We start from the raw sequence: 20,041 nt of genomic DNA on the forward strand, positions 1-20,041 counted from the left end.
ATACCCAGTATGTTGCAAATTCGTCATTTGTGTATAAATGTATTAAATAACGTGTGTAGAAACAAATATACATATTTAAACTTATCTTTAGCATCCCATGTAGAATCTTGCCCCGTCTTTTCCCGGTTTCATTATTAGATTTCCATTACTGTCTTTCGTAATTTTCACACGTTAATTTTTTCGTTTTTTTAGCTAAAATGTTGTTTATTCGTACAGAATACTTTTTGAAATTACTACGAATGTTCGGATTTTATTACAAAGCGAATATTTGTTAATTTTCTAATTTTACAAACGATTACTATACAGTCGTGTAGATTAGTTTCACGTCTGAGATCATATTCGAACGTAAATATATTACACAATAAGTAACAATCGTAAGAAATCTTCACCCTCCAATAATATAAATTACATACGACATTTTGATAAAAATAGTTTATATCATTCTAAACTCCGAGAACAACAACAACCCGGAACTTGTTCAATGACCATGCATAGATATAATTGGAAGAAACGATACTGACAATGCGCGAGGATACATCAATGACAGCAAGTATTTTTGCAAGCTCTAGTCATCGATACTCGCAATTTTATGCTCCCTGGTTCGTATTGGAGCCAATTTAAGTTGTGCTTAAGGACTAGTTTAACGGCCCTCGGAACGTAGTCTCCCTTAACTTTGGCGCAAGATCTTTCCCCCCGTCCCTTCCCTTTCCTCCCCTAACTGTAATTGAAAGATAAGATCAAGCGTGCATATCTTGGTACAAGATCTGTACAGTACGGCACTGCACGTACAATTTCCCTCGGATTTCCCTCTCCCCGAGTATATTTGACGTGTAGTCTGTTTGACGGTGACATGCAATCCCTGCGACTCGGTCTGCAGTTCCACCTCCCGTTATCCGAAATAGTAATCACACACGTCGTACGAATAATTAACAAATACGCCGTAGCCTCGAAACGCGGGCTTTGCTGTGCGAGCGATGGTGACATTTAGCACAAAATTTAGAGCCTTGCTCGCTGAGCGTAAAGAGTTATTAAGTTTCGAGCAAAGGGCTTTCTGGTCCAGCGTCGGGTACGGAAGGCACGTCTTTGTACCCCAGTCGTGTTTCCCGTTCGCTTTGTAAAATGACCCACGACTCCCGTCAGCAGGTGGGCGAAATCTCTTCCGTGTAATATGGATTTTGCCCTTGAACAAGGATCCGCAACCCTCTGTATCGAGAGAGCTTCATTGCGCAATAGCTCCGCTCAAGCCGACCGTGAGAAGAAACACGACCGTCAAACGTTGGGCGGAGCAAATACCGGTATGATTAAACGCGAATCATGCGATCTTCGACAAAGGGTGCTGAACGCCGGTCGCCCATCTCTCTTTGCGATTTAACTTTTCGCCTTTAATATCGCCGCTTCGGGCGTTTCGGTCAAATATTCAAAAGCAACGGTGTCGGTTGTACGAACTGTACAGATATACATGTATGTACGTACACGAAGTAATATGTATACCTGGTCGGACGCGGGGAAAAGATCAACTTTGCCAACAGTGAAAGTTACACTCGGCCTCTGCAGTTCCACACTTCCGGGGATGGTTAACATTGTCTTGAATTATTATTTTCGTCCCTCAAGGCTTATATCTTTAAGTTTACGCTTCGGAGAATATTATTCCCTGTTGGTTAAAACTTCTCACCTCAACACCGCAAGATGAACGTATATTTTTTGGCACACCCTCCATGTGCGGATTACATTCATTACACGCTGTCTGCTGTACAGAAATGTTTTATTACACCATCCTCGATGTAATTGAAATTATCTTTTTCCAAATTAATCGTTCGTAAGTACGGACATCGTTCGAAAGGTTGAGCACAGAATAAACCAAAACCAGAGAAGGTAAAATTGATTTTCGCATCCGATAGTAATCAGTTTCCGTAAAGTTTACTAATCCCCTTGAACATTGTCAGTTATCGATAATAAGGTAGAAATTATTCACAACTTTTTCTCTTCTCACATGTTTAGCAAAACTGTCTCAATTGTAACGGAAATGTTTGAACGGATCAAAAAAAATTTCCAATTTAAATGGCCTAGACTTTTTCGGAAAAGGAAACTGTAGCGACCGTTAAAATATTATTCATTCAAACGATTTGCGAGGCTGTGTTTTAAAGTGTTGGATACCTACCGTAAGAATTGAAATACTACCAACATCTGAACTTGAAACGACACTACTATAAATGCCATAAATGGTAGATGACCAATAAGATAGATCAATTAATTTCCAATCGTTTCACTTGCCATTTGTGTCACTGATTTGTCCGTTGATATCAGCCTTCACGAAGTATTCTAAAAATAATTAGGACACTATATACTGAGATTCCTAATTTTTCCCATTTATCAAAGTTAACTCGTATTGATCCCGTTAAAGACGATAGACGGGTACAGCAGGAGGAGACAAGAATAAGAGATATCAGGGTAAGCGAAAGAGGGTGCTGATCGCGGACTGACCCATTGTTTTAAAACAATGCGGGACAAATCACTTTCGACTACGGGTTCGAATGAGATGGGCGAGAATGATATCGCAAAAGTTTGACAAACGAGAATGAAGTCGAAGATCGCGGATTACCATCATCAATTTGACTGATCGGATAATTGATCGCGACTACTCGCGATTCCAATCACCACCACTCTAAAATTACTCGGCTTCGACATATCGCGCACATGTGCCGTTTGCACAAGTTATCGTATCACCGGCGTATATCACGTGGAAAGACGGGCTTTAGGGTCGACCCAAATGCTCCTCGAAATAACGGGCAACACTTTGCGCGAGATCCCATACATAACGTTGTATAAAATACAAATCGATCGGATCTCGTAAAGCAGGCTCTGGATACGGGAATATCGTCCGAAACGCGGATGGTTGCCAATTCGGTGCCGATCGCTGGACCACGTGACCGTTGCCGCGAGGGTGGGGGTACTCGTTAAAATGCATCGCCGGGTAGACAACAAGTGACGGTAAAGAAGAGCGGCGATAGGTCGAACAGATAGCGTCCCGGCGCTCCATTGTTCGGCAGGCAGCAAGCTCGCCGATTGGAGATTAGACAGTTCTCCGATTCAAGGGTTACTTGCGCGCAGTGCGTTATCGGTAAAAATTATTCAGGCTAGACGTTCGGAGGCTCGATCACCTCTTCGTACACGGCGAAGTGGTAGCCATCTTAATTAACATCTAATCTCTTTTGTTTAGGCGCGTGGCGTATCGCCGGCAGTTCTCGCCGAGAGTTGTTTCATTTTCATTAGGATTGTTTGAAGGGTGCTTACTGGGTGAAAGGGTGAAATGCCGGGGCAAATGGGGTGGGGACGGGAGGGAGGGGGGAGGGCTGTTAAACTAACAGATACTCTTCCGTCGGAGAAGGGATACCCGCTTAATGATAACAACTGAAAATTTAGAGAGAGAAAGATACGCCCTGCGTTGGGAAGTCGCGGCCAGAGTCGAGGGTAGATAACGCTTAAAGTTATGGCAAAAAAATGACTTCTTTGAAGTTGAAAGTCGTTTGCTACATTCAAAAATTAGGCTCTCTTCGATGCAGGTTTCGCGTTATTCTAAAACGCTGATCATACTCGGAGAGTGACAAAGTTAAAACGTTTCAACTATCAATCAACGACTTTGACAAAAGTAACTGCTAAGAATAATTCGCTCTAAGTATCACAAATGATACGATAAACTATCGCAGTGGCTGAATTTAATGCTTGGAATAAAAATTATTTTCGGAAATTTTTCAGATGAAAATGTGATTTTTCAGATACAGATTTCAGCGAAAAATTACATGTTATTTATTTGAAAGGCCTGTGTACTTTACTCGTATGTATACGCGATATAATTTTATAAATTTTTCAACCGACAATGAATCACGCATATGAGTGTTTGGTTAAAATTGCAATTGTTTGGACGAAATGAAAGCTTGTATTTCAAACTTTTGTTTTGACGGAAATTCGAATAATTTCTTAGATTATCCCAAGACTTTTTTTAGTAATACAAAAATCCTTGACCATTCCAGGTCTTCCAGGTTACCAGGTACAGTGGTAACTATTAATTATAGATAATTTACTTCAATTACATGAACTTGTTCAGACTTAATATTCAATTTATGCATACTGAAAATAAACGTGATAACTTTTTGAATTTGTATAAATTACCAATAAATATAAGTTGCTTGAAGCAGCCGGGGTTTGAAATACAATTGTTTAATCTTGACTTTATTGCATATCGGTGTAATTAATTTTACCTGGTGAAAACGAATGATATATTTTTCGTTAATCGTCAATGATCTCGCGTAAACTCAATACAGCCGCGTGTACAGTTTAATCTTTCATTCCGCGTTACTAAAAGCGACTTCTCAGTTCAATTTCGCGAAAATTGAAAGATGATCTTCAGCAAGATGCGTACTTATGAGACTGCTGCAAGAGCTTCTCTTTCTGGGGTCTTGTTTAATCCGAGCATAAAGTCGGGTGGTTTCATTTTATCATTTTCTTGCGACCCCGCGGGCAAAAATATACGGCTCATCCCGCTTTGAAATTAAATAATGAAACATAATCGCGTTACGAAAAAAAACGCGAATTAATCTCAACGAGAGGCGGCACACCGGATCCACGAAATGCGAGGGGGAATTAGAAGACTGGTAAAAAGGGATCCGCCGGGGGCGTTCGGATGCTCGGCACTCTTGACAGTTCCGAGCTCGTGACACTAAACTCTGCAAGCACAGTCGATTGGTTCTTATAAGCGATCGGGCGGCGCGGTGGAAAACCTCATCAATGGAGCGAGCGGCGTTAGCCGAAGATAAAAATCCCAAATTCCCTCCCATTTCTCATTGTTTCACAATCAGTTTGAAAGAGGGAACTCGAGCCGGTAATATAGTGACTACGGAACATTAGGACAAAGGTGAGTTGGAACGGAGGCACATTAGCGCTGGTCTGAAGTGGGTCGCGTCACGCGAGGGTCAGACTTTGAACATTTCTGGCTTGACGCAAGTCCATTCGACGCGAAATTAGCCAGGCTTTTACCTCCGGTCACGGTACGCCGTAAGCCAAAGGATCTCACGGTTCGAACGTGTGTGTTCACCTACCGGCACACAAATCTAGATAGGCTTACGTTTACCCACCTACTTTGAAAAGGGTCGACCTGAAACAGTACCTGCACCTTGCCCTGGGATCTGTAATGCAACCGGATTTCAAACCGGACGCCTCGGGCAGCGGAGCCAGTCTACATTTTTCGACAGAAAAATCAGACTCGGAAAGTCAAAATAACACGACTGAGAAAATTTTTTGTATGCACCTAACCGGTAGGATTAGAATTCATTCGTAAAATTAGCCTGTAATTGCTGCTAACTCATACCTCGGAAAACTAGGTTAATGTTTACGATGCACACTTCGTGTGTTTACGAAAGGTGTCACACCGGGGTCGCCGGAGACCCCACGTTAAAAATCATTGCGCAGAGACGGAGATATCGATTCAAAGAACTTGAAAAGATTCTCGTATACTCCTTTATATTCCAAGGCAAATTAGTTATCTAATCAACAAAGTCAGTGGAAGTGTTGAAGTCGGTTGAAAGCTCTACCCAAGAAGGGTTAAGCCCTCGTAATAAATTCATTTCGCTCAGAACATACTGTGACAACTTCATAAAGGCGAGCGGCATTCTTACCGTGCCACCGTTACTTTTCTGCTACAAAAGTAAGAAATGTTTAACCCAAATTTCTGCATACTTATTATTTTCGGTAGTTACCACAGTGAATTCTAATCTGTAAATTTGACGCATGTTACTTCAAAGTGGCATAATTTCGAAAAAAATTGATCTACTCCGATGTTGCACGCAGATCTTGAAGCTGATCTTTAAACATCAAAATGCTCTCTCATCGTCAGTCAGAAAGGTCTTAACGTGAATCAGTAAAAATCAATGGTAATCTCAAATTTGATACTTTTATCTAAGCTGACAGTTTTTCACACAAAGAATTTCATATTCGAGTATCGAGCTTGCAGTGGGATCGGGCGATCATAAAGTTACCATTGATTTATTAAAACGTATAAAGTTTGGCACTGTCAACCCGTTCTTGACTTGAAACGAAAACACGTCGGAAGGAATAGATTATTGATCACGGATCGTTGACATTGATGTATGTAGGCACCGAAGTGAAGAACCAATAAGGATAAAATGAGAATGGATAAACACAGGTACCAACCGACCTACTCGCCTTTGAACAACGGCTCTGAATGAATTCCGCATCTAAACCCCGTAGAAACACATATAATGCGTATATATATGTAACACCTTTCGCGATGAAGGCTTGTCGTTAATCATTGACAGACACCAAGAATGGGAAAAGGCCAGGACTCTCTCGATTCATCCAAGAACTTGGAAAACTTGCGGACTGTTCCTGGAAAAGCATGCCGCGCTCATCCAGGGGGAGAAATTGTCCATTGTTATCGCTTTCGCATCGTCATGTATTCTTTCACCTCCGGTATATATCACAAACAGGTATGATGTATGCATGTAACGCTCGAAGGGTTCTTTTGCCATCGATACTCATTTGTCAAATCTAACGTGTCTGCCCCTTTTAACAAGCTGGCACAATTGTCTGACTGTATGGAGAACAAAAGTGGTTTTGTCCTTGCGCTTCCCTCTCTCTCTCTCTCTCTCTTCGAGCTTTCTTCATCCCCCGTCGACTTACTATTCCACGGGTCAAACTACTCGATTAGTAGGTCTTTTATCAAGCGGGACTTCCGCCGCGCTGACGTAGATAGTTAACCAGAAACGCGGGCGTCGCACTCGAGGGTTCCTGCCGCCCTTCTTCCATCCCGAGCACCCTGCATCCCAGGGACATTGACTGATCAGCCTCCCCCTTTGATATTCACCGTGTGTCTTGAAAAAAAAAATATCGTAAGCCTTGTAGCTTGAACGTCGTAAGCTGACACGATCGTCTCACACCACAACAGCTTTCCAAACCAAGTTCTGCCTCATTTCAACCTCCTCCTGCACCGCGAAGAATATTTCCCCCCACTTTCTCTCTCTCTCTCTCTCTCCCTCTATCTTTATCTTACCCCTGCTCTTTCCTTGTCGTTTTTTTCTCCGAGGGAAGTTTATATCAGGTGTGTTCCCCCGCGTGTTTGCCCGTGTTTGTGTGTGTGTGTGGGTGTGTAGGGAATGGGGGGGAGAAGGGAACATGGGCGCTAAGCTTGCAGCGGGAGAGAACCGCCGGATCGTGAGCATCGTTCTACAACCTCGAGAAACTCCTGAATTTTATTTAATACGTTACTTCTTCGCAGTTTTTTTTTTTTTAGCTATTTTTTTTTTTATACGTTTTGCCGGTTCCAAGTGCGGTGTAAGATTCTTCTCGTCAAGTTGCGCACTTGCGGTGAATTTGAATTGAAGGGTTTTTTTTTCAAGCAAATAACGTGTTATTTATTTGTATGTGATTCACGTCCGATGGGATTTTATTTTCGAATTTAGTTGATTTAAGCTTCTTCTTTCTTTTCGTAGCGGCAAGAGAAAAAAGACTAACTTTCCAATTACTTTCTTTTTTCTCTCTTACTCTCGCTCTCTTTCTCGTTGATAAAATCAAAATCACGTTTCACTCTCCGCGAGTCTATCCTAGCGGGTTTCAAGCACACACTGCCCTAAAAAAACAGAGTTCTATTACGTAAGGCGGGGTCCTTCTTTTCAAATATTTGATTTCCGGATGGAGATCAACCTAGTCGATACATTTCCCCTCGTGGTAAGGTATATGAAAAGAGGGAGGACGAAACTGCTCGTAATCAAATATTCCACATATTTTTGAATCTCGTACATATTTCTTTGAAATTGCTATTGCCAATAAATAAGGGTGGAAAAAACCTGAATTTGAATCTGTCGGTAGATGGACGCGATAGTTCGACGTGAATTTTTCACTTTGAACACGATATGTAGCCGTCCATTGTATTATCATTATAACATATCCACAATTTAATTAAAGCTCGGTACAGGATGAACGATATGAGTTAAACCACATATGTAACATCACAGCTGAAACTTTATAATTCCAGAGCGTTGGCGAGCACGGGAAATATTCTATAAACATCTCAGGGTAAAATAAACGCAACACAGTCGTGAAATCTATTCGAATAATGAAAATTTACTGAATCCTTTTACCGAGAGTTCTCAACGCAAGTCACGTTTATACCTTTCCACGAACCTGGAATTCAGGAAATTTTCATTTTGTCGACTCGACAATGCCGCAGGTGTGTATTCGAGAAAAAAAGTAAAATTCAGATCACATGCGTTCCATTATTCTCACGCTTCTATATTTCGCTCGGGATTGGGGAATTTTAACTCTCCCACGAGTGGTTAAATTTTGCCGTTGTTGGACCGAATCGAAGCACTTACATTGATTGATCTTCTTTTTTCACCATCACGAGAGAAGTGGGACGAAAAATTGAGTGAGGGAGAAGCGAAACATCCAAGCGTATAATCCAGGCAAAATCCTCAAAGAGATTAGTTATAAGCTTCGCCAATAGAACAAACACATTATAACAACGCAACTCGCTTCTTGCAAGAACACAGCATGGTTTGTGAAAACCAGGAGATAAAACTCAACCAGTAACGGTATGTGGGACGTACAGTAAGCTCAAAAATGTATCCAAACAAAAGCTTCACCGAATGAGGGTTTAGAATGTTCAATGAAACCTCGTCAAGTTAAATATAATTCAAAAAGTTTCTATTATCCAGATAAAAATATTTGAACACTAAATTTTGACCCATGAAAAAAAAACCAGTTGCCAACAAATTCTATAGAGAAATCACAATATTGATCTCTTATTTTATTTTTTTTCTTATCCAAACCCTTTACAATACGTTCGATTGAAATGATCAATTCCTTATTTTATTCACAAATAAATGTATCTTTCAAATTGACTGAACAGATTTCTTTTTGAGCTTGTCGGTTGGCAAAAAAATTCCCAATATACTAGTTTTATAGTTTACAGACGACATACTTGTGAATTAGTAAAAAATATATTATAGTCACCGAAAATCTAACACATACGACCTACGAAGTGTTCTGAAATTATTCGAAACAAAAACTACTATTCTTAATAAGAATCTACCGAGCAATATCAATTTCTTGTTGAACGATAACCGCATAATATCATTTCTCTGAATTTGTTGACACGATAATGGGCTATTTACATTCCAGATTCAGCGTTTCAATATTTTTCAACGATATCACGAGGATTTTGTTAGACAAATAACTAGATCCAATTATCTTCAGTGAGGCGTTTAAAATCTTTCCTTCAAACCGTTTTTGGTTCATGCACTTTTCGGGCCGACTGTACCCGCATACATCCTCAAAAAGGAAAGCAGTAAAACAGAGAGTCGTTAGTAGCCACCGGCAAAGTCGCGCAAAGCTGAGCTTGTGATTCCCGTTCCATTTCTGTTGAGCTTACTTGGCTCTGTGTGCGAACATGTACGTGAGATGCGCACACTGGTTTTTAATAAATTTGAAACCACATTGTATCGATTAGTGTTTACACTTGACAGATATTTTACTATTCACCGAAGTACAATGGATTCTTAATGTTTCGATGTTTAATGAGAATCTGATTTCAATACAAAATTTCATAAAGAATGGATAAAGTATATAATTCTTGATGTGTTTGCTGTGAATAATCGATGTTGACCTCATACTGGTTTCGTTCTAAGTGACTCTGGATTTTTTCAAACAAGTGGCACGCAGGCCCTGTTTACGAACACATAGAAGCAAAAGAGAGGGTAATTCTTAGTTCTATTGGTTCACCTGTTTCTGGGGAAGAGACACTTGTCTTCTTTAGATAAAGAGACTTCAATTTTGGTTGCTGGTATTTTTTAGCCAGCTTAACGAACACTGCAGATTTCTCTGCTCTTTCTCAATTCACTCGCTGCTTTTGTCACCCAGTCGTCGAAACTTGAAGCTCTCGGGCTCTCCAAGACGCGCCAGTGAGTCCGAGCAATGTTACGAGATCAATGAAACTACCTTGTTTCTCTTCGCCCTGCGTGTACAATACGGTACATACACTTCTCAGGCCTTCTTCCGTTCCCTGCGTGTGGGGAGCACGAAAACCTGGAGGATATCGACGCGGCATGAATGTTTTCAGTCCTCCTTCCCGCCCCCAGAGCCAGAAATGTGCACTGAAAGGGTGAGGGGTGATCGGCCACGATGTGCTGGCTGGCTGGCTATTGTATCTCTCGATACCCGATGCTCGCGAGCTGAGTGCTGACGTGGTCACCGCAGAGAAAAGATACCAATCTGCATTTCATCGGCGGGGGTGGAGGGCGAGGAGCCAAGAGGAAACGCCATCGCGTGTACTATGACACCCCTCACCAGCTAACGTCGATGTGTGCGTGAACGTGTCTCTGCAGCGAAGATTCGATGTAATACCAACGGGTCTTACTTCATCTGCACCCACTCAACGTTGGTGCAGCCGGGTGAAAGCAGTTGAAAACTCGATGAAAGTCTAATTGTCTGATAATTTTTTTCCCTTTTTTGCAAATTTAGGATCCTCTGTATTCCGAAACGATCTTGTCTGTTCTCTTGAATACTGAAGCTTGCACGCATTAATCATGGATAGTATATGTATATAGTGTTTTCGACACTAGGGGGATATTTGATCATTTTTTTATTTATTTGTTACTTTGAAATAACGACATTTTGGCATTATTTCTTGGATTTTCTTTTCGAACATTTTTAAACTGGATCCAATACTCGTTGTAATGATCAGCTCAGAACACTTTGAATCATTTTACTTCGAAAGATCTTTTCTATCATTATACAAAAAGAAAAATCATCGGCTGTAATAATTATTCAGGTAATCGTTAATTTACCGTGATGCTGACACAAATTAATTTCTTCCAATATTTGTGAAGTTAAACATTATCGGTGAGTTTAACACGATTACTAATAATTTAAAAAAGCCAGGTCAACGAGTTGGTGAGGATAAAAAGAGACCAGTACAACTTATAACTATACGAAATGGAAAAATACAGTACGCAAAGCGTGTTGCGCTTTTTTCTTTTTTGTTTCCGTTTCTTTTTTTTGAGTCACCATTTCGTTATTTTCTGTTCAGAGTGCTAGAATATTTTCGAACGTGTCAAAAGCTCGCGCACACGTGAGGCAAAAGCTGGCCAAGCATGAAACCCTGTACCTATTACCCGCTTTGAAAAAAAAGGAATTATAAAAAAAAATCGCCAACAAAAAAGCAGCCGCGCGCGCCCAACGCTGTACGGTACGAAGCCGACGATCAAACGAGTGAATTTATCGAACCATACATGTTGTGTACAGAAAACTCGAGGTGAAACATCTTTTTATAACAAAACAACTCTGCTCGATGCGGGCGGAAAAAGTTCAGCGAAGAAGAAGAAGAAGCAGGAGAAAAAAACTTTCATGAAAACCAAGCAACGGATAACACAGCAAAGGTTTTGACCTAGTCGTACAATTTCTCAAAGGCAAACTGCACACTGGCTGCAGTGCCCCAGTTTCCGCTGTCTCATTTCTCTCGGAAGGTGAAGATTTAATACCCCTTCGTCTAGGCCGTGATTTACGCACCAAAGCTGTTTTCATTCAAAACTACGTCAGCCGCGAGTTTCAAAAATTGCCGGATTGTTGAAAGTGTAATTTTTTAGGCAAATTATTCGTGAGGGTTACATGACAATTCGATTGCATCACGTAAATGATAGGGTTGAATAAAAAATTGCATCCATGCGGTGGCAAACAATGTCAAATTTCGGTAAATTGAACATACGTAATGTGTGTTTGAATCAACAACCGATTTTGTTGTTTTCACCAAAAATTAGTGACCAAGCCATTGCCTCGACCAAATGAATATTCCGTGACCAATTGTACTATCTAGTAAATAAAGAACAATTTTATTCAGAACATCATCTTCTACAACTCGAAATCTGTACTTTTTGATTAGCCAATTCAATACTGACATTTACTGATCTAATCGATATCGGAGCAACGTTGTAAATCTAAAAACTAAACCATGCCAACATGACAAACGAAAGTATTTCAGTGAATTTGTAGGAGATATAGTCTTCCGGATAAAACGAGTAATCATAAATTATGAAATGATACAAATCTACTACCATTGTATTAATCTGACGAATACTCGACGTACCGTCAAGCGACAACGATGAATCAAAAGCATCAATTTTATGCTCACCAACGACGATGAAACAAGTAAATGACCAAGAACTGCGGTCCGACTCCAATTTTCTACAGAGAGCATGCCCCGTACATTCGTCCTTAATTCGGTAACGCCGAAAGCTTTGAAACTCTGCTTGCAAGCAGCGCCCCAAGAGATGACAGTACCCACTGCGACGGAAACGCGATTCCCGTCACGGCAGCGGCGAGGCGGCTCAATTAGCAACGGCGTCTCAAGGCGTAGCTGGCGACACTCGGAGAGGCGACAGCGGACACCTGAGAAGAGAGGATTGAGTTGGGGTGCTACAGCGGCACTGACCCAGATACGCGAAAACGAGCGACGCGAGGCGTCGAGACGGAAAGACGAGAGTCGGTGTCGCTGCACACGCGTACAAAGGATTCGTTAAATTTTGCCAAATATGGAGAAGGAAATGTTTTTCTTATCAAGAGAAAGTTCATTAAATTTAACAACAACGAGATCGGAACAATAATCACGTTCATCGAAGTCAACGAAAAATTTCTACCGCTAATATACATTTGGTCAGCGCATTTGGTATATTTGACAAATTGGCAATCGAATTGTAAATCGAAGCAGCTCGCATTTGATATACTTTTTCGCAACAACGAGGAATTGATACGGAGATAACTGAAATCATTGAAAATCATTCGAAAACGAAGTGATAGTGCTGAAGGAATCGCCGGGCAAGTGTTGGAAATCATGGAAATCGTTGTACAAGTCTTGAAGGTAAAAATAATCATTCATAGTTTTTACTCATTATCGTCGATGTCTAGTGTTTTTTATTGATTTCAGTTAATTTCTGACTTATTACATGCTTTCGTTGGTTTCCACGTTACCAAATAATTGGTAATTTCCTGTAATTCTGTGATCAAGAAATCCCTGGAAATCATCTAGAAAGAATCAATGGAATGATATTATGATGAAGCAGAAATCACTAGAAACGAATTAAAATCACACGATAAGGTTCGAGTGACTCGAAGTCAATTTTAATGATTCGAAGTCATCCGTTCGATTTCCAAACGAATCGGACCTCGATAGAAGACTCCGTGTAACTTTTTGCGTGCCAACTTCTCGCTCGGATCGCGGAAACTTGCGGAAAGTCTGGTGTAAATACTTTACAGTTGGAAGCGGGTGAGTGCATTTCACCTCGTGTGTTTCCTGCGATGGGATGCAAGCTTTACGAGGGTCACGGGTCACTCTATCGTTACCGCTTTTCGTCCCGGAGCCGCGGATCGATCCCTGGATTTATAACTCGCAAGGGTACATCTAGCGAGGAGCTCGAGTCACGCGCGGACGCGATCAAACACCGGCATCCGCTCCCCCCTTCTCATAATCCAGGCAAAGCACGTCGCCATTTTCAGGTAAATTATGAGCGGAAGTTATCCCGGAGTACCAGAAGTCAGCGAGAACGGACAATGCAGTACCATGACTGAAAAATAGGTATTAATATCAGGGTAAAAATGAAAATGAATTGTGTAGCTGTAACCAGAAAATTAATTTTTTTTTAAGCATTTTTAGCATACCTCGTCATTTGGTCACTCGTACTATACTTTATCATGAAGATTGCGATAATTTCATATTGGTAAAAGAATGAATGAATCTTAAAGCTTTGTTTAACAAAAAAAAAACGTTTTAATGTTGCAATAACCAGAAAATGTAGTATTACTTTTTTACTCCGAATAGTTGCTTATCGTTAGTACGACATTTGCTTGTAAAATTCAAACGACATTTGAACCGATATCGAATTTTTCTCAGCGTAAATACGTGAAGCTTTCATTATATAATGTGGAATTACAGTTCAAATTCGTGTGTGTGCAAAATTCTGATAATGTATCAAATATGCAGATCGTAGGTATGTAATACTGCGTACAGAGAAATCGGAATGTGTGCTGGACGCGAAATTTCCCAGGACTAGTCCGCGAATCAATTCTGCAAAATCAATTGAAAATCATGATCGAAATGCTTGGTAGGTATTGGAATTGTTTACACGGTTAACTAAGGTAAACATGATGTGCGAATGCGTGGTAACCGGTATATGCTAGGCGTGTGTATTTAAATCGTGACACGGTGTGTTCATCGAGGTATAACTATTCGTTCGGGAGGGTTCAAATATTTGACTGTTTGTCGCCAATGATTGCAAGTCCCCGGCTCGACCCGGCGACTTGTTAGGTACGTCCAATTTCTCCCTACCTTCTCGAAAATACCGCGATCATCCTTTCGGTTGACCTTCCAATTTTGAGAAATCCGTTTGAGGTTCTTTCAAGGACGTACCTGGTGTGTGCGGTCGAGTGATAAAAAAAAACGAGTGAAACAACAAAACCGAGTGAAACCTTCAGCGTTTCAAAAGTTAGACTGAAGTCTGTCGATGTGAATTTCGTTGAAAGAATTTCCCCTTGACATTTGACAAAGGTTAAAGCTGAAATTGAAACGAACGAAAATTGGGTCGATAATTTGACAAAATTTATCTGTATAAAAATATGAAAATTCATCAAGGCATTGAAATGAAATTCATGGGAATCTATGTTCGATCTACGTCCGGCGGATATCGTTTGAATTTATTCGAATACCTGATTGACTTCGGTAACGAATCTCGACCCTTTGATGCGTCGACGTCTAAACACGCCGAATACGCATTTATGTAACGGCATTTTCAGATCACCCTAACACGTGGCATTGGGGGGCTTTTCCGGTTTCCGGCATCTGGCCGAGAGTGGCTGAAAACGGTGCGTGTATCGCCATATTGGTCTCTGTAATCGGTGCTGGATAAACCGCAAGTTATCCCCCACGTACTCCACAACTGGTGTAAAATAACACGCCGCAGGTGTTTGCGATGCACATTGGGTATATAATATATATATAAGGTACAAAGTACAGATGCTGGGTGCGATTACACGGGCATAGAGACTAGACGGCGTGCTATCTGGCTAGAGAAATAGATAAAGATGAACGCATTATTCTGCCCGCGAGGCAAGAAGTAGGAGAAGAGCCACTATAAAATGGGCGTATCTTATCTGATCATCCGAAAACTGTCACGTGCGCCTCTTCGAGAGGCTGTGTGTAGCCTTGTAGCTGTGCGGAGAAAATCTTGGTGCGGGAAAACTTTCGAGTTTTGATCCTCGGATCCGGGTTATCCCCACGCTCATACACCGTCCCGGATTTTGCCCGGCGTGCCAATAACTACCATCCTCCCTGCACGTATCTCCGCGTCTGTATAATACAATAACCTATACGTGTGTACCGGTAGAACTGCGCCATCCAGGCACAGACAGCAGGGATATTCTAAAATCCCCATCGGACTCGTGCCGGAGACCATCTGGAGAAAGGTATGTATCGGGAAATGCTTCGTCGGAAGTTTGCCTCAGTTTCCTTGAGAGTAATTTGAATACTGCGAAACGGCAAGAGGGGAAAGAAAAGAGCAACCCCTCGTCATGACGGAAACCGGACCTATATACAGCCGCCTAACATTAGACTCTGTCAAATTGGGGCGAGATGTTTTCATTTTTATGGAATTTGGCCTTAAGCGTCAGTTTTTGTCGTATAAAATATATGCGAAATGGTGACACGGTGATGAGGCACCCTTTGGACTTGAACTGAGAATCGTGCTTTGCATTACTTTTGAAGGATTTGCAGTTCAGCACAAACTAAGGTTCAAAGCACATGATAAACAAAAAAAAAAGAAAAAATGGATAAAATAATGTTACCCTGATCTCAAATAGTTCAGCTTATATGTATAGAGTTGGTTTCACAATTGAACCGTCACTGATTTTTCTTCACGTGCCACTGAATCAAAGAATATCGGTTTTAGTTTAAACCATACCAGACGTTGAAAAACCGTCGAAATTGACACGCAATTTTGAACATCGCAACAGCAGGTGAAGAGCACGCTAATGAACACGCGAACCGGCGTATGGGAAAGATTGTTTAAGACTTCGTTCAGAGTTTTTGGGTGATTTTTTGTGATCCTTTTACCGTTTTATCGTTTTCCGACGAGACACGCAACTCGAGTCTACGCGTCTCAAAGAGAAAAGCAAAGAAACAAAAAAAAAAGGTCGATGCGTGGCAACTTTTCAAGGCGCAACTTATTTTCCCCGACTTGTAATCTTCGCAGCTTTCCAATTACCTATTTGTTGCTTCGTTGCGTGCAGCTTGTGTGTGGCATGTTCAAAAATATCCGATACTCGTATTGAACTACATTTTGACGGTTTGTTCGAACACTGAACCGAATTGGCGACGAGCTGAATTAGAAAGAGAGAAAAAGCTGAAGAAAGGGGCAAATTCCGCCTCTGCGATCATCTCGCGTTTCACCGGCGTTTTCTTTCTCCGTATTTTTTTCCCGCTTTGACCCGATTTCCTCAATTTTTCCATTTCCGTCGTTCGTTTTCTTCTCCCTCCACCCCCGCTTTTGGCCCCGTCACCATGGCCGTCGTCCGATTCGTTTGATATCCCCTATCATTGAGTTTCTCTGTTCAGACTCGACTCGTCTCCTTTTTTCTCTTCTCCTCTCCTCTCCTCTCCTCTCCTCTCGTCTCCAACGTGTCTTTCACCCCGTCTCCCTTCCCACTCCCGCCTCATCCCCACCTACACTCCGCATTCCCCTCCAGCTCGTTCCCGAGATTTTCCGTCTACATAGATAAGACTATTCATTCTCCTATCTCCAGGGCTCGTTCCCTCTTTATATTTTAGCTGAAAAAAGAAGAATAAGGAGAAAAGAAAGAAGACGAAAAATAGTCAGAGGTTAACGCGGGAGTTCGTACATGAATCCTGGAGAGCTCTGCGCGTGTATATACTATATACGTACGTAAAGGGGAGCGGGGGAAAAAGCGCTACAGCGAAAAGTAAAAGCTGGTAAGAATTTAGAGGGATAAAAATAAGAGGCGAGAGGAACCGCGTCGAGTCAGGGAGGGGGCGGGAAAACGCGTTGCAGTTGGAGAAAATTTATTCCTCGCAACTATCTAGCCTTTACGGCCGGCCGGTCAGCCTGCAGACTTCACTCGAAATCCTGCTTGCCCGACAAAATGTGCTTTTCCTGAACCGAGAAATAAGGTGTCGGCGGGGATAGGGAAGGATAAGGGCGAGCGAAAAGCTACTGGGAAAGGGGATGATATCGGCGAATCTTCTTACGTATAGATGCGGGAATCCTTCGACGGATCTATCGAGGTGTACGAGTTAACTTTTCCTTTTTTTCACCGATCTTGAAGACCGTTTTGTACGAAAATATCTACACATACTTTTACGACTCTCAAGTACTGATATCGAAACTTTCAAAATAATCTAGGAACTAGTGAAATGAGTAACGTAACCTCCGAAACGGATTCGTCTTTTTGCATTGCAGCTAACAAATGATGTCACTGTACCTCCATCAAAAACACAACGCGAATCATTTCATCAGTTTCGGTTGTACAGTTTTTTTTTTTTTATTAGCCAACACTAAAACGCGAAAAGAATATAGTATCGAATACGCTTTTCATCTGCAAAGGTGTATACATGTGTTTGAAGGACATAGTACCCGGCTCCGGTAGTTCGTATACCTTCAGTATTTCGAAAGCTCAAATCACAGCACTTGTAAATCACGAAATGATCATTTATAAATCTTCAAGTTTAACACGGTTTTCTAGGTTGATTAAAACGAAAGCAGAGATTAGTTTTTGCACTTGATAGATGATTCCTCTGTTATACACCGGGGTTAATCACCGATGGCGTGGAGGCCGGCTGCAGGATTAGATGCCCTGTATCAATTATTGACAATTAAGCGGCAATTTAACGGGGACCGTGCAGCTTTTCATCCCTAATTCACAGCGCGCGAGAGGAAACGCGTTACGCAATCGCGCGTTTCACTCCCAAGATTAACGACCCCGATGCGCTTTCTATTGCGTTTGTCCGTTACTCCGCGATTACGCGGAAATCGCAGTCGTCGATCTTCCGGAGGCGGCGGCTAGGTGGCGAACATGCGAATCGGACACGCACCAATTTCGTCTCACACACCACCGTTCCACCCTCGGCTATCACTAAACCATTATTGCACCTACAGTGTGGCGAGTCGTGGTGAACTAGAATTGTCACCGCAAAAAGAGGAACTCCTGTTCGTAATAGCCGAGCGAGGTTATCTACAGAGCTTGCATGCCTGTCCTCGCCTCCGTTTTTAACTCGCTTATCTGTGTATCGTGACAACACTGATCGCACGGGAAATGGAATATTCATGCACCTTCGTTATGTAATCGCGTATACCGTATATTTGTTCTGCAGGTTTTCTTTATCCTTTTTCGTTGAGAAAATACCATACATCGAAACGTTGTAAAGTCGTAAAAATGTGACTGTATAGGAGGGAAACACGTTCGCACGCGCGATGATATAATCTGGTTTCGAGATTTTCGTACATGTGAAAAACTTGGCGTCAAAGAGGAAATTCTCTTCGATACGAAAACGTGTCTCATCACTCGCACAGACTTCTACTAGCGTTTTTCTACGCGTGTTTTTACGCAGAAAATTTTGTATCCTGGGAAAACGATTTTGTCTATTTCGATAAAAGTTGTATGAACAAGGAAATTTTCCTCGGTCTTCGAACGAATTGCTTTGAGTTGCAACGTTCTAACAACATTACACTTGATATTTTGATTGCAGTATGGAAAGAATATTCCAAGTCACTGATTCTACTTTCTGGGGATGTGCAAGAATCGTGCGAACGGCCATTCAGAATCACATGAAAACAGCATTTATTCTAACTTTCAGTATAAATCGACAAGCAATTAGTCTATAAATCATTTACCCCAGCACGTCAACATTTTGTAGAGTGCTTTATAAGTTGAATCTGATCAATTCTGTCCAAGTTCCCAAGAAAATTTAGTATTTATTTTGTAGAGTTTATTTGTCTACGAAAGAGCTGTTGCCAATTAGCAAAATATTATGCCCAATTTTCTTTAAGTATTCCCTTTACTCAGTGAAACCGTCGATTTCTACTACAAATTTCTAGAACGTTCTTCATGCGTGATGCCATATGGTATTACGTGATAAGAACAAAGCATTCGTGGCATTACAGAATCTCCGAACTTCCACATGGCTGGCATATATACGAGAAATATACAACTCGGGATCACACCTTTCGGCATAGCGTCAGAATCTCTGCCTTCTGTACAGATTTCATTAAACCGGAAGTCCGAACGCCGTAGTTTTGAATAGATAAGTCGATGTCACTTGCTGAACATTTCGCTGAGTTAATTCTTAGATTCTCGTAGAAAAAATGTCGCCAAGGCTGGAAGAAAAAAAGAATAACTTCAAACACAAGCTCTCGCCAACGATTTCTTATTCAGTTAAACTCTGGACTTAACTTCTCTCTTTTTATTCCATTACACAAACTTGCATAATCTCTTCTGCGCGGTGCGGAGAAAGGGCAGAGGTGGATCTGTATAGAGGTTGAAAACTGCGCGCGAACACACCGCCGCTTGAAATATTCACGGTTTAATCTAAACTTTCATCTTATCACTAAAATCCAAGCCTCAACCCACGACCTGTAGGCGAGGTACGCAAAGAGGCAAGCGGCAGCAGCAGGGCTTCGATTGCACGTAAACCCGTTACGAGAAAACCGGGCTGTAAATTCAAGCTACGGTCCTTCTTCCGGAATCTGAATGGCACTTCGAAACGCGCCTCCGCCTCGATCCGCAAGTGGAATCCATTTGCCTACCATCGAACGTGTAACGCGACCAGCAAGACGTGACACTTTTGCCGCGGTGCAACTTGCCACTGAACGAATCACCGCTTCCACCTTGCTCCTGTTTATGGGAATAATTCCATTGTCCTTACCCTCTTTTTTCCCTCCTTCGACAACTCTTCGATCCTTATCTCGAGAGTCAG

Source organism: Neodiprion fabricii, chromosome 3, assembly GCF_021155785.1.
Source record: "Neodiprion fabricii isolate iyNeoFabr1 chromosome 3, iyNeoFabr1.1, whole genome shotgun sequence".
In the NCBI taxonomy this organism is placed as follows: domain Eukaryota; kingdom Metazoa; phylum Arthropoda; class Insecta; order Hymenoptera; family Diprionidae; genus Neodiprion; species Neodiprion fabricii.